We start from the raw sequence: 15,008 nt of genomic DNA on the forward strand, positions 1-15,008 counted from the left end.
GACAAAGGCAAACCTCTGACACGGCCCGTTCCTCTCACCGGGCAGCGAGGTCCTGGCTGAGCTCCCATTCAAGTGGCACCAGCAACAGCCTGTTTTTGACAGCTATGCATAAGCACAGTTATTTCTAGCACAGTTTCCCTGAGCTGTGCCAGCAGAGAGACTTTTTTTTTAAATATATTTTCAGAACCTAGCTAGTCAAACCGTGCTATATTCTCCACCTAGACATGAATATAGTGTTACAGACCCTGGCCAAAGCCATGGAGAGGAGCAAGGATGACCTGAGTTCTTGTATAAGCCACCTCTGCCATAATCTCTGGGGCTTTACCCCCTAGACCTGGGCTTAATCGCATGCGGCGAGAGTGCAGACAGGGCTCCAGCCACCTTGGCCCTGCCGCCCGCACCCTTCCTTGTGCAAAGTGCTACTTTGCTCCTCAGGCATGGGTGAGATGTGAGTAAAAGCCATGGCGGAAGGAGATGTTTGCTGAGCAGGGCTATGCACAAACGCTTGTCGAGCCTGCCCTCCCTCCATCAAACTGCCTTAACTCACAGCAGCAGCCTGGCGGGGCTTGACGGAGGTGTGCTAAAAGGAAGGAAACGGAGCTCTGTATTTGGCCAGCTGGCCATGCTTGCCTTTTCCACATGCTGTCTCTGTCCCCAACAGCTCGGCTGCCGCAGCCCCTCTCTGGGGCTGCTGTTCTGCTTCTGGGCTCAGTAAGGACATCCCCTCACCCTCACACAAACACCTTTTGGGGAACTTTCTGCAGGTATGTCCCTTGGTGGAACAAAATGTCCTCCTTCAATAAAACCACCTCCTTTTGGTTTATCTCATGATTTCTTAGATACTTCTTTCAGCAACAAAAGGATACATCACTGGATGTCTGTCATTGCATCACTGCAGGAATTCTGCAGAACAACCTGGATCCAGCTTCGGCCCCCGGATCGAAGGAGTTTCTGACCGGTCCCGTTTTGGTGAGATCTGAGTGCGGGAGAAAGGAGCCCAGATTTCCAGGATGCTTTTGCATTGCTGGGAGCAACCCCCCAGAGCCTCCCCTCAGCCCTTCTAGCCCCCTCCCCATTTATTTACGTGTGACTTGTTTAGCTCTAATCTGACACTTTGCTGTTGTGGAGCTGGAGCCAAGATGTAAATAAGGTAAATAAAACAGGGAGAGTCCTCTAATGCCTCTCTGCAGTGTTGCTCCTCAGAGCCAAACTGGATTTTAGGAGCTCATCCATGCCCATTGCTGTTTTCTCACCTGAAACCATAATCCTCTCTTTGTGCTTTCAGTCACTTCCATAGCAACCAGTTGTGATGGCTCCGAGGATTATCTCTTCAGGAAGGAAATAAACAGTGATGGAAGAAAAAAAAGACCTGGTTTTCTTGCTCTGATCCTGCTTTTATGGTGGTGGAAAGAACAAATTCAGATAAAATAAAGAGCATTCTTAGCCCTCAGCTGATCTCCAGACAGTCCCAAGCTGAATGGGTAGCCCGTTGTAAAGTTGGGTTTGTTTCTTCCTTTTCTGTGAATCATCGTACTCGGGTCTTCTAGCTGAACCAAAGCAATGTGAGAAACATGCTCACCAAGAGCCTGTTCACCTTGCTCGGCTGGCCTGTCCAGTTAAATCAGTTCATACAATCAAACTGACTTTCCTCAGAAAGGACCACTAGTCCGGCACTACTGCACCACAAAATATTTGTGCAAATTCCTCAGTAATAAAAACATCCTAGGAAAGGAGATGGATAACACATGCTCAGTGGTCCCACGGTGAAGCCCAGGAAAATAAACAGAAAAGCCTCCTGAGCTTTTGGCTGGACCAAAGTGATAGAAGAGTCCTTTAAGTAACTGTATTAACTCGGGAGAGAGACCTTTAGAGATCACGAGGAACATCTCATTTCTCTCCAGTGCCTCAGTCACATCAAGCAACCCAAGTATCTGAGGGAAAAGAAACAACATGGAGGATACTGCAGGGAAAAAGATGTAGCATGAGCCCATGAGGCAAAGCCTGCCAGGAGGGTACGAGCAGTACAGTTCCCTCAAAGTGCCACGGGGGGATCAGGGGCAGCTGAAACAGAGTTAATGATGTGAGTTATCAGGTCCTGGAGAAACAACGCTGGGGAGAGAGACCATTCCCCTGCGGAGAAGGATGGGAAAGGGGGGACCGTGGTGGAAGTCTGTGAGTCACCAGCAGGCTGCATTCGTAGCTGTTCCTCTCCCCATCTCCGACCCCCAGAGCCAGTGCTGCTGGTAGGGGTAATGCTACCAGGATCCAGAGTCAAAGAGGGAAGAGATCTCCTGCTCGGCGGCCGCAGCCCCTCTGCGGCAGACGTGGCCCTGGGAGGCAGCAGCCTACCGCACGCGGTCTCTGCAGTCGCTTGTGCCCCCGGCTCGCAATGCTGGGCACTGACCACAGCCAGGAGATCAGCACGGAGGGGTCTTTGTGCTGCCCTTGTTGTCCTGAAAGGTCTCTGTAGTTTTTATCGTTGTTTTCCCAGAAGCGACAATGTGTTCTGGAGAAATGTGCGTTATTCGAGGTGCTCGGTACACCCATTTTTGTCATTGCAGGTGCAGCGACAAATGAAATGGAAAATAAGTTCATTCCTTCAACAGAGTACTATTACTGCTAAGCCTGACTAATCACCCTCTGACCGCAGTGGGCAGCCTGCCCGAGGAAGGAGCTCCAAGATAGGGACGGCAGAGCTCGTAGCCTCTCCTCCTCGCTGCCCGAGAGCGAGCAGCCCTCAGGGAGCAGTGCCCTGCCCGCGGCAAGCGCCTGTCCGCTGCAGGGGGAGCGTCCTGGGTCCTGGCCGTCCAAGCCCGCTGCTGGCTCGCAAAGAAACTGGCTTCTGCCCGAGCCTGCATATTTCATCCCCATTAATGAATGCTTTCTGAAGAGCACAAAACACCTCCCAGAGAGGAGCCTCACACCAGATCTGTTGTGCTGGTTCAGGGTTATGGAGGAGGCTTGATTTTTTTGTCTTTTCTTGCATGGAGGCGGTTTGTTGCTAGGACGTCCCTCCAGCGCTGGCCCCATCGGCCACAGCCACCCTGGCTTCGGGGCTGTGGCATGCGAGGGAGGGCAGCGAGGCCGGCTCCCTCTCCCGCAGCAGCCTGCTTTGCCAGGGAAGGGCCCCTCTGCCTGGTGCAGGGCATGTGCACCCCACTGCCTTCCCCGGGACCCCTGAGGAGCTGGGGGACGTGCTGCCGGCTGGCTCTGGGCTGCCCAGGAAGCCTCATCCCACCTTCCCCCTGTGTCTGCCCAGGAGCCAAGCCAGCGGAAGGGGCTGCAGGTGCACCCCTGAATCACAGCCACGTGCCGGCAGCCCCGGCACAAGCTTGCTGAAAGTAAGAGGCTATTTTGGTGGGGGGTGAGAGGAGGAGGGGAACATGGTGGGTTGATGCCTGCAGCACCATTCACGATTTCCTTGTGAGTACCGGTTTCAGCAGGAAGGTGCCAGCCTGCGGGTGAGGAGTGGCAGCACTGGTGTGTTCAGCAGAGGGCACGAGGTGCCAACCACCCCGGGTGTTTGTGGGTTTTGGGCAGAGCTGCTAAGCTGGGTCCGGCCGCTGTGCCCACGTGGTCAGGCGGCGTCACGCGTCCCCATCGCCCCAAGTGCTGCCACACAAAGCTGACAGCAACAGGTCAGGAAAGGTGAGGTGAAGGCTTGTGCAGGTGACCTTGAAAAGTTGGAGAGAAAGCTATTCGCATGTGTACTTTAGTAAATATCTCCAAGGAGCCTAACGAAAGCTCTAATCTCGAACCACTTTCAGGCATGCAGTAATGACAAAGGGAAGCTCAAACCGTGAACGGGGTAATGCGCTGAACTAATAGATATTCACCGCCGCTCACGTGGAGGTTGCATCAATCAGATCTGCTTCATTCTTCATAGCCTGCTCCAAGACAGGTCATGCATAATCTTTTTCTTTTCGCTCAAGTCTGTGCTGGAGACTGGTGGTTACAAGTTCTGTCTACCAGGCAGTGCCGCTGAAATTCTTTAGCTGATGACTTTGGTGTGGTGTGTTAGAAAGGATCAGTTTCTTTGTGGGCATGTGCACATGTACATATAAAGTGAAAGTTTTTCTTGTTGAAACCTTCTGGGGCAAATCTATGCTAGGATATATTTAGCAGAAAACCCCAAAGCAATATTTTTCAGACTTTGGTTTTTTCCTTTTTGCTAAACCTTTTTTTTTCTTAGATGAAAGACAAAGGGAAGAAAGACAAGGTGAGAGAATAAGATAAAAAAAAAGACAACAAAACTTTGCTAGGATTTGTAGGGAGGAAAGCATGCAAACCCAGGACTGCAGGGTCACATAAAAATGAGGCTGGAAGAGAAATAATTAGGTTGTGCGGTCCTACAAAGCAGGACCAGCTGGACATAAACCTGCTGTGTTGCAGGTCTGAAATGGTCCAAATCTGTGGTGAAAACTCCCCCTGCTCCCTCAAGCCCCCCCTCCCCACAATAGCTTGCTTTTTCCATTCACCTTTCTCAGGCCCTTTAGTTACAAGATGGCAGAGACCTATGGAGCACAGGTGGAGAAACACAGAAAGCTTGCAGTGCATGCAGAGGAAAGAAACAAAAGAAAACACAAAAAAATGTTGATGATGTATGAAGCCAATAACTACAGCTTTTCACACAAGCTTCTTCCTTAATTACTGTATTTAGCGCCACTGGCGTAATCGAGAATGTAGCGCTGTGACTGTTCAGTCAGTCGTGACAGACCCAGCACGGTATAACCTCATCCCAACTCCTCACCAAGTTCCCTGAAGCCTTTGCAATAGCATCCGTCATTCTCCAACACTGCAGCCTAGAAAATAAGTCAAGGATGGATACTGAACTATGCCAGTATGCTCTATATGCTGTAATGAATAAAGTTAATATGCCCACATATAGCAAATACCTACAAGCCACACAAATCCCCAAAGCTAAAACCAATGTAGCAACCTTAATTCTGGCTATATTTCCGTATTACGGTTTCTTGGGAAGCAGATTTAGCTTAAAAGGTGCCCTCCTGCCCTCCTTTATGCTGCTGTATGTACAGCTCCCTCCACCCAGCTGTGACCATCTCTGTGTTTGACTAGCTCTGCTCTAAGCTAACTTTGCAAAATGACCTGGTTTAAAAATGTTTTTTAAAAATCTATATTTGGGGGGGGGTTTTGCAAGCTAAGACAATGTGGAGCTCTTGATTCAAGCATGCTCACCAAGAGCGCTGGGCTGGTGCCCCAGAGGGCTGTGGGATTTACCTTTGGGAGCAGGAGTGGTGGTGAGCTGCTGGGGAAGAGAGGACACGGACCACACGGGACGGATGTACCAGCAAAGGGATCAGAGCATAAATTCCTATTCATCTGTCACTTAGTAAAGTTAAACCTCAACACATCAGGGACGTGATTGTCCTCTACGTGGAGGCCTTTTCCACCATTTTGACAATGTAAAATGTCCTCGAGGGGACAAGTGACATTCCTGTTCCCTTTAAGTTGAATGCCTTGGTTGCAGAGAGATCTAGTTCTGCACAAACAAGGGTCAGACAGTAGTTCTTGTTATAACATGAAGTACTCGGGCTGTGGAGTAATGCCAAGTTCATGTTGTTTGGGAAACCCCATTATTTTTACACTCCTTTTTAATTTCCTGACTTCCTGGTGGCTTGTCTTCCAGCCTGAACTTTGCATTCTTTTCTCTCTTTCCCATCACTTAGTTATAACTCATGAGAGGGGGGTAAATGTTAAAGAAAATTTCAACAGAGCATCAAAATTCCTTACCAATGGTTGTTATTTTCCAGTTTCCCCACAAATTTAACAGTCTCACTCTCAAATATCATTGCAGATGCACCGCATTCATGCCAAAGCTTAAGGGATTTGTTGAGAATGAAAATTAGTGGAAAAATAGGTGGAAAAAATGTATCTGTGCAGCTAATGTCTCCATTCCACCCCCTCCAAAGTCCATAGGCACCTACCAGCCCATCCCAGTTGAAGCTGGACCGCACTCCCGAGAGAGGAGCATGAGGTGATAAACACCAGGAAGAATAGGACTGGGCAGGGCCATCAAAAAAGGGATAACAGGAATTAGCTGAATAAGTAAGAAATAATTACCCTATTTCTACAGTCCTGTTCCTCATCACTGTTCTGCAGAAAGAGTGAGTAACTAAATTAAGCAGAAGAACCTTTAGGAGGAATATGACGGGAAACAAAATCCTGACAGCAAGGTCTGTTAGGCTCTGAAATGGTCCCTCAAGGGAAGCAGCGGACGCTTGAGTCATTTGAACAATAGACTGGACCAAGCGCTGGAAAATATACAGGAGGGAATAAATCTGCGTTAGCAGAGGGACGTCTCGGATGACCTAATAGGTTGTTTCCATCCATAAATCTGGGATTCTGTGACAAGACCTTAGCCAGAAGAGGGCTGCGGCAACATCACAAACGGATACACCCATATTATGTACATTGGAGCTTGGAGTGACCACGGTGACCTACGTGTTACGTGAATGACAACTCATATTTTTGGAACATTTTAGTACTATGCTTTCCATCACCCATAGATTCTGGATTTGACTTGTGTGTGCACCTCACCACCTAGTCCACGTCCTATTTACAGGGTGAGGGAAGAGAGCTGGGACATCTGTGCCTCTTAGTTGTTCTTCATAGTTAAAATACTTGGTCTAGACCCAGCTCACTGGCATCTGGGGCCTTCCAGCTTCTCTGTTTTTTTCTTCCAGTGTTTGACTTTTGGGGGACTCCATCTGAGAATTTTTGTGGCAAGAAAGTGCCCACAAGTCCATTGATCTTAATCCAGGAACAACAAAATGGAGACCTTTCTCCCTGTACCACAAAGAATAAATCATAGTACAGAAGTAAATAAACAAACAATAAAGATTAAATGATTTAAAAAACAGTGGTCATCTTGGTTTATAATAATGTACACAATCCACCTGCTAGATTTTAATACCCTTAGTACCAACGTCATCCCTTCAAGGGCTTTAATTCTTGAAGAAACCATCCTCTTCTCCTCCCGTGAGTATAATATTAACATGAGGAAGCAGGGACCTGTTCCCCAGCACATGGGAGAGTTAGCATTAGACATTCCCTTCCTTATCTCCTTAAAAATAATGCTCTCCTTCATACCCACACACGTACAGGCCTGCACAGCACTTCTGATGGCTCAGCCAAAAGTCAATCCTCTAAACAAAAATGAGGGTTCAAACCCACCGATAGCTTCTCTGAGCTCCCATCCCTGCTCTCCTTCGGATCTCCTGGGATGGAGTGCCTCGCTTCAGGCCTTTCTCTGCTCTGCATCACCAAAACTCAGCACCCCTCCTACCCTCCATCTGTCCAAAGCATCAGGAACCACTGGGTGCTGACTGCTGCCCATCACGCTCCACCAAAGGCAGCCACCCTGCCTGCGGTTCCCCTGCCGTCACTCAGCCCCTGCAGAGAGGGAAGAGCTCAGCAGTGGAGTCCACCGGGAAAAGTTTCCCTCGCTGTTACTGAGTCCTGAAAAGCCTTATTAGCCCTTCATTACTGGGCAGGACTTACAATAGGTAATAATCGACGAGCCATTTAGGCAAAGAAAGAGCTCCTGAGAGTGTCATTATTGATTCTGGGAATATAATTTTGTGAGGTACCGAGAAATCGCACTGATTCAGGCTCTGAATGCAACACAGGGTGTTCAAAGCACACCGTGTACATGTGTACTCACGCATGCAGGCGTGGGTGCGCATGTGCGTTCCCTCTCCTGATGCCTATCAGCCAGGGAAAAGGAGGTGAGCTAGTCTGTACTGCTCCAGTTTGACTGGGCACGTCCACAGCCATAATCACATCTGATCCCTTGTCTGGCCTTGCCAGATGCCAGCGCTGATCAGCGTCCTGCAGTGGCAGTTCTCCTTTTCCCCTGCCACAGCCACCTCCTGCCACCTGGACACAAACACCGGTTTGCCCAGGCATCTCAAAACTCAGTCCTTCCTGTTGGGCCTGAGGAAATAGCTAAGATTTCCAAAAGTGTTTAAAAAACAGAGGTGGACGTTTAGCAAGGTCTGGAGCCCTTTGGAATTGCACCCCTCACCTGCCTGGGTTAACCTGCTCCGAAAATCCCAGCAGACACGTGTCTGCAATTTTAATAGCTCCGGTCCCTTCAAAAGGTGGTCTCTTCTGGACCAGCCACCAGCTTGGCCCCAGGGGCTAGATGCAGGAAGACAAGGATGGGGAGCTCTCCCTGGCTCCTGCTCCAGCACAGCCCTGGTGCTGGCACATGAGGACAGCAGGAGGAACACGGCTCATCTCTGCAAAGAGAGGGAAGGCTTCTCTTTAACACTCCAGCCAAGTCCTGTTTCAATGATGCAACTGGGTTTGAGCAGGCAGGGGAGTGACTAGGACGGTCTCGACATGCAAGGTCTTCTGCGGAGTACAATTAGGAGCTGCTGTGATTTCCTCATCAACTCTGGTAACGGCTCGCGTGACGGGAAAAAACTGGTAGTGCTGGAAGCTTTTATTCTTTTATTGAGATTTTATTCCTCCAACAAACAATATGCACCTGAAAGTATGATCTCAGAGATTACAAACCCAGGTGAAAGCCAGTTTAATTCACAGGCAAGGCTTAGCAGTGATGTTAGAGGCCATGTGCTGGCACATCAACCTCTGCGGTGAGCTCCAAAGCAGCCTGTGTCCTGGCCACATGTACTGGACACCAAGAAAAAGCCGAATATCAACACACAGCAAGGAAAAAAAAAATCCCCAGCCTGCTCATGTGGCTGTGGCATGCAGAGAAGGCGTCCACAGCACCTCAAATTCACCAGCCAGCAAAGCCAGTGGGAGAGGTGCTGCTGGGGTGCCTGGCTCTTGCTTGCTCGGCTGCGTGGATAATCAATGTTTAAGGGCACATCCTGCCCTGAGGAACTGGCTAATCCTGCTTGCTTGAGGGATGAATGCAGCCAGTGACTTGATTGCGTTTACAGTGTTAAGCCAGTTATTGAATCCAATTAGTGACTGTCAGCTGCTTGTGGGGTCCTGTGTGCAGAGAAACGGATCCGCTCTGAGACCGGGAGGGCAGCTATGGGCTTGCAAAACAGAATCTGTGCTGAAGAACGACAGGGCATTCCTGCACCCCACAACCCCTGTGTCTGCTACCTGACAGTGTGCTGGACCTGGGAGAAAGTGGATTTCACAGCCTGTGACTAACCCCAAAATGTGTCGAGGAGGGCCTCTGCGCAGCAAAATTATGCACTTCCTTTTGAGGACGAACAGTAAGGCTATGGCAAAAGCCTGGTAGTGCCAGGCAATTTCCCCTCGCTCCCAAGGTCCAGCAGCACATACAACCTCGTAGCCCGGTTGCACCGACACCTCCATCACAGGACCCACAGTTCCTCCTCCTGCTGCCCGGGACTGTCCCAGCATCTCCCACCACTTGTGCCATTCATGACAGGTAGCTGGTGGTAGAAGAGACACCGACATTAAAGGCACCAAAGCTGTCCAGCTTCCACCAACAAGGGGCATGAGAGGGAGACCGGGACTCCCGTTTTCCCCTGCAGCTCTGATGTTCGTCTTCCCAGGCTGAAATGCAGCTTTTCCTCCCTTCCCTCTGGAGAGCACACCTCCCACCACGCGTTGGACTCCCGCTAAACAGGACCTTCTTCCAAGCAGCAGCCAGTATGCAGAAGTGGGATGGGTGGCCTGAAGTCACCTAGTCCCATCAGATCTCCTGTTCCTCTCCACTTCTCACTGCTCTCATGGGAACACAACCCACTGGGCCACATCGTTTGGATGCCTACGACTCATTGGGTCTCTTGTTTGGTGATTTACAATAGAGATCTGAGTAATTAAGAATTAAAGCTACATTTCTGTGTCAAAGCCATTATGAAGACATCGCTGTAGCCTTTTAAAACCATCTTACCTCAACTAATCCACAGAGAAGCCTTTCCTCCCTCCAGGACAAAGATCCACCCTTTCACTCCCATATTTAATTGAATCCAAAGTGTCCAGACCTCCTTCTGCAGAGAGTTATTAATGCCCCTACCCCAAAATTAAGACCAGTACCCCAGTTTTTCTCAGACATATCAACAGAGGGAAAGCAGTGTGGGTCATAGAAATAGCTGCCTGATCCGTCCAGCTTTGCAGTTAATTTGGTGGCTCTGTGTCCTTGCTCCCGTTGTGCTCACTTTCCATGAACAGAAAGCAAAAATGTTCATGGAAAATGGATTTCAAAGGCAAGTTCATAAGTGTTCCTGGAAATCTAATTTTATGTTTTCAGTAAAAGCATCTGCTACCATACAAGGGTTGAGCAGGAAAAAACAATAAGACACTTAGCTGACCACTGCACAGCTACCTTCACTTGGTCCAAAGAACACAAAGTGTGAATATATCCCAGCAAATATAAGAGTAATATTGTTAAGCAAGCAGGACAAAGCAGCTAAAATCAAATGATTTGCTACTTTTTTTTTTCATGTGGCATGAACAGAGGTGTTTAAAGCTCAGTTTTTGCAAGATGTTGCTTGCAGGAGTAGATCTGTTTGGAAATCCAGCAGCTGGCTGGGGATAATGGGTGTGAGAGGCCCTAAATACTCATCTACCTATAGAGTGTGTAGACGAGCTCACCAAATGATAATGATGTTACCTTACCAGGAAATGGGAAAGAAATGATCAGCAAGGATAGGCAAAAAAGCACTTAGCTAGAATTTCTGAAATCCCTTCCAGCTCTTGACTAAGATATTTTTGTTGTCACAGAACAAACCAAGGACTGGTAAAAAAACAGCTGCCCAGGGTAGCGGAAAGGGATGTAAGACAGAGGAGAACTAAGAAAGCACCCCAGCATGATACAGGAAAAGCTCCATCAAAAATAATGAATCTAAATTCACTGCCTCAGTGGCTGAAGAAACAAAGGATGAGATTGTCTGGCGCTGGAGGTCAGAGCCTTAATGTGCTGTTAATAGCATTTATATCATAAAGCAGCGTCGCTGCATTAGCTTTGATTTAGCAACGCCAGTTTACATCAGCTGAGGAAGCGATCCATAAGTTCAACTCTGCATCTCTGTAAATACAGTGAAGGGAGAAAGGCTTGGTCACCTCTGGAGGACATAACGAGGGGCCTGCTGGGCTGACCTGGGCATTCCCCGGTGCCCACCCTGCTGTCACTGCTTTGTCACCTGCCCGTGAGATGCAAAAGGGACAGGATGTGGTCTCTGTGGCTCAGCCTCTGGCTATGCAGACCCATCCATCCACTCACGGTAGTTCTGCTCGATTTCATGCCCCATTCCAGCCCCATTCCAGTGGCTGGCTGCACAGGGAACGAGCCTCGGAAACTCTCCAAAACTCAAGTGTCAGTAGAAGAGATTGTAGGATAAAACAATAAAAGAAATATTAGCAGATTGCTGGAGCCAGACGGTTTCACTCAAGAGCTCTGATGGAACTCAGACTTGAAACTGCTGACCTATTCAGTACAATACCACAGCAGCTGTTGAAATGGCGAGGCACCACAGGAATGGAAGGTGGCAAATGTTACATTCATTTTTAAAAAGGGCTTTTAGAGGCCATCCAGAGACCTGTGGGCTGGAAAGCTGGGCAAGGCGAATTGACAGAAAGTATAACAAAGAGCAGAATAGCTAGATATGTGATAGAACGGGAAAGAGCAAAGTTTGTAGAGTGAGAGCTCAGGCATCGCAAATCCATTCGTGTCAAGACCTGGGCAACTTGGCATATTTGTAAAAGAGCCAGCTGCAACCAAGTGGAGAGTGATCTCAGAAAACTGAATGACAGGTTGATGAAACGACATATGAAACTCACCAGCAGCAAATACAAAGCAAGGAGCGTGAGGAACACCAACCCTAGCCATACAAAGACCATCAGGGGCTCTAAACTAACGTCAGTCAGGAAGGAAACCTCAGAGTCACCAAGTTTGCTGAAAACTCCAGCTCACTGCTCAACAGTTGTCAATGAGGCGAAAAAGAGCTTTAGGAATGACTACAGAATGAAGAAAGAATGAGAAAGTGACCACTTCTAGGGTATCCCTGCCTCAAACACGGGGTGCAGCTCTGCACACACTGAGGAGGATGTAGAAGAACCGGTGAAGATACAGAAGAGATGGCACAGAAACATGCAATGGTTTCCATAGGTGGGCAGGCTAACTACAGTAGCGTTCTTCTGCTCGGTCACCTCACGTGAGAGAGGTCCCAACAACTCATGAGCAGCGTGGAGGTGTGAACAGGAAAGCATTACTTGTCGTGTCTGCTATCACAAGAGAAAGGCAGCAGAACCCAAACTATTGGGCTGGAAGTTTAATACAAAGAAAAGGAAGTACTTCTTTCACACGATGCAAAATTGAATTATGGCACTCGTCACAGGATGCTGTGAAGGCCAGAATTCTAAAAGAATTCCAAAAGGGGTTAGCCAAATTCTTGGAGGCTCGACCCATCTGCAGCTGTTAAACACAATGACCCAGATGCCAGTCAAAAATTCCCTTAACCGCAGTCTGCTCTCTACTGAGCTGGTAATACCGCAGAAGGGTTTTGCTATGCTTGCCCTGTCCTTACACCCTTTCCCCAAGAGTCTGCTTCTGAAATGAGCTACCTGATTAGCTGGACCTTTGGTCTGAGCCACTATCACTGCATAAGATGTTTCATGTGATATAAGATGTGTATTAAGAAACTGGAATTTATTGCAGGTGATGATCAAGTTTGTTCACCTCGCATGAATGCCTTGCCTTTGGCAGGCGCTAATATCTGATGCCTCGGGAGAAAGGCATTTCTGTCCTAAAAATCTATCTATCATGCCCCTGGCAGTCTGTACCAAAGACCAGCTCTTTCCTGATCTCCCACAGATGCTCTGCTAAATCCATAAACCATGACAGTGGATTACCTTTATCATTGATTTAACTGTCACCACTAAAAGTAGTTAGCAGTCATGAAATAAGCCAGCAACCGTATTTGAAGCAATGTCCTCCCGAGGCACATATTTCCTTTTATTAGTTCTTAAATTAATTCTCCTTCATTGCATGAAGCGTGCCTTATTCTCACTTTGCAGGATGAGTAAAACGGAAGTACTGATCACTTTCTATCTCATGCACCATAATTTTGTACGCTCAACTGCTCTCCCTTCCGCTGCTTCTCCTTTGCAGCTGACACAGGCCAAAATTACACAATGATGCCTTTCACCATGAGAAAGTCCTTTCCTCACGGAGGTGTGACTGCTGCTCTGGACACAGTGAAGGAGAAGGTCGTGGGTCTGGCGATGAGTTCTGCATCGCCTGCCGGAGGGCAGGAGGAGAAGGACAGGTGAGAATTCCTCGCGACCATGGCTGGACCACACTGGCACCAGAGTGCTCGGCTTGGTGTCTGCGCTCGGCTTGCTCTGTGCAAAAACAGCCTGTGTTTTTCATTGCTACCAGTCTAGCATCTCCTGCCAGCTCTAAGCATTTCCTTTTTTAAAAAATAACAAGGTTTGATCATTCACTTTTGGGGCTATGTTAAGCTTGCCAGCATCTGTTCCATCTCAAAGGGGGGAAAAAACACCAATCCCGGACTGGGAAAGAAAGGAAAAGGAACTAGGTACCAAGTTGTAACGTGAGAAACGAAGCCAAGAAAAACAGCATCTCAAGAGATATTAAAGACAAAACCAAATGTGGTAAACAGGAGCAGAGACAGATTTCAGAGGTCAGGCAGGAAGACAGTGACTAAAGCACCGAGAGTGAAACAGTGTACACATGGAAACTGAGTCCAGAGTCCCGGGGTTTCTTTGTTCTTGTTTTTCCTACCATTTTACAGAAATCACGATGCTGTCAAGATCCCTCTATACCCAAGGGTCAGTGATGTCAATGAAAGTTGGTGGAGCTGCACTGATTTATATCCATTAAGAAGCAACTTTCTGAGACTTCCCAGAATTACCGGGGTTTAAAATAATGCCCTGAGAACCCAGTTGAAAACAGCAGTTGGGATTATTCTTAAACCAGGTCATTCAAAAAACTAGATTAAAAATAATTAAGGATATGTCCATTATTTTATAATAGTTGCAAAATTCCTAACTTTGGATGGTCACACTGAAAACACAACCCTAGAAAAATATGTACATGACACTTTTCTACCAGTTCAAGAGTCATGGCAAATGCATACAGAGCTCTACACATTCCAGCTCAGCAAACAACTCCTTTAGAAAGCAAAATAAGCAAATATTATCTCTGTTGCCCCCAAGCTTTTGTTTAACTTTTTGGATTTACCTTCCCACCACTCTCCTCTTCCTTCAAAATGTGATAGGTGGATTTGAAAATAAAAGCTTCAGAATGAGGATCTAAATTTTTTTCAAAACACCCACCATTGTTCATTGGGAGGAAAAAATCCTTTTTTTTTCCCTGAGTGTTTGCCAGGGTAAACTAGAGGTTGCAAATATTTAGGGGTCCCTTTGCAGGTCAAACCCCTCCTCACCCTCCTTCTAACTGCACGTGCAGAATACAAAGCCTTCTATCGCTCACGTCCTGTGTGCATGCTGTGCATGACAGCCCAGGGCTGTGCAAGTCTCTCAAAGGCGCAAAGGAAACACAGAGCGAATGAAGTAAAACTGGGGAAGAGAGCGAGGAGCTGGTTCCACAGTCTAAGCAGCACGGTCAGCCCGGTCTCTCCTTCCACACTCCCCCAGGCACAGCCCCACAGGCCCCTTCCCCTTCCAGCCTCCTCCTTCCCCTCTTTTTGGCCATTCCCTCCCCAGCCCACGCTCGGTGAGTAACATCTCCAGCTTCAGCGCCGCTGTCTCAGTTCACAGGCAGCCACGTTGGGTGCTCTCGCAACTGCCCGTGCTAGAGCCGAGGTGCATCCCTGCCTGCAACGAGGGCAGCGCTGCGGCGCGTGGTCGCAGCAGCAGCCTCAGCTTGTTCAAAGCTACCCAAGGCGTCTCCAGAGCGCAGGGCAGCCAGCGCCGTACACACGTTCCCAGCATAACTAAGCCTGTACCCTTCCAGTATTTTTTCAAATGTAATTTGAGAATTAAAAGCAGAAAAGCCATCACCCCTGGAATCCCTCCCTCCCTCTCCCCCTTTGCTCTTTTTCCAT

The sequence above is a fragment of the Ciconia boyciana genome, chromosome 1 (assembly GCF_034638445.1).
Source record: "Ciconia boyciana chromosome 1, ASM3463844v1, whole genome shotgun sequence".
NCBI lineage: Eukaryota > Metazoa > Chordata > Aves > Ciconiiformes > Ciconiidae > Ciconia > Ciconia boyciana.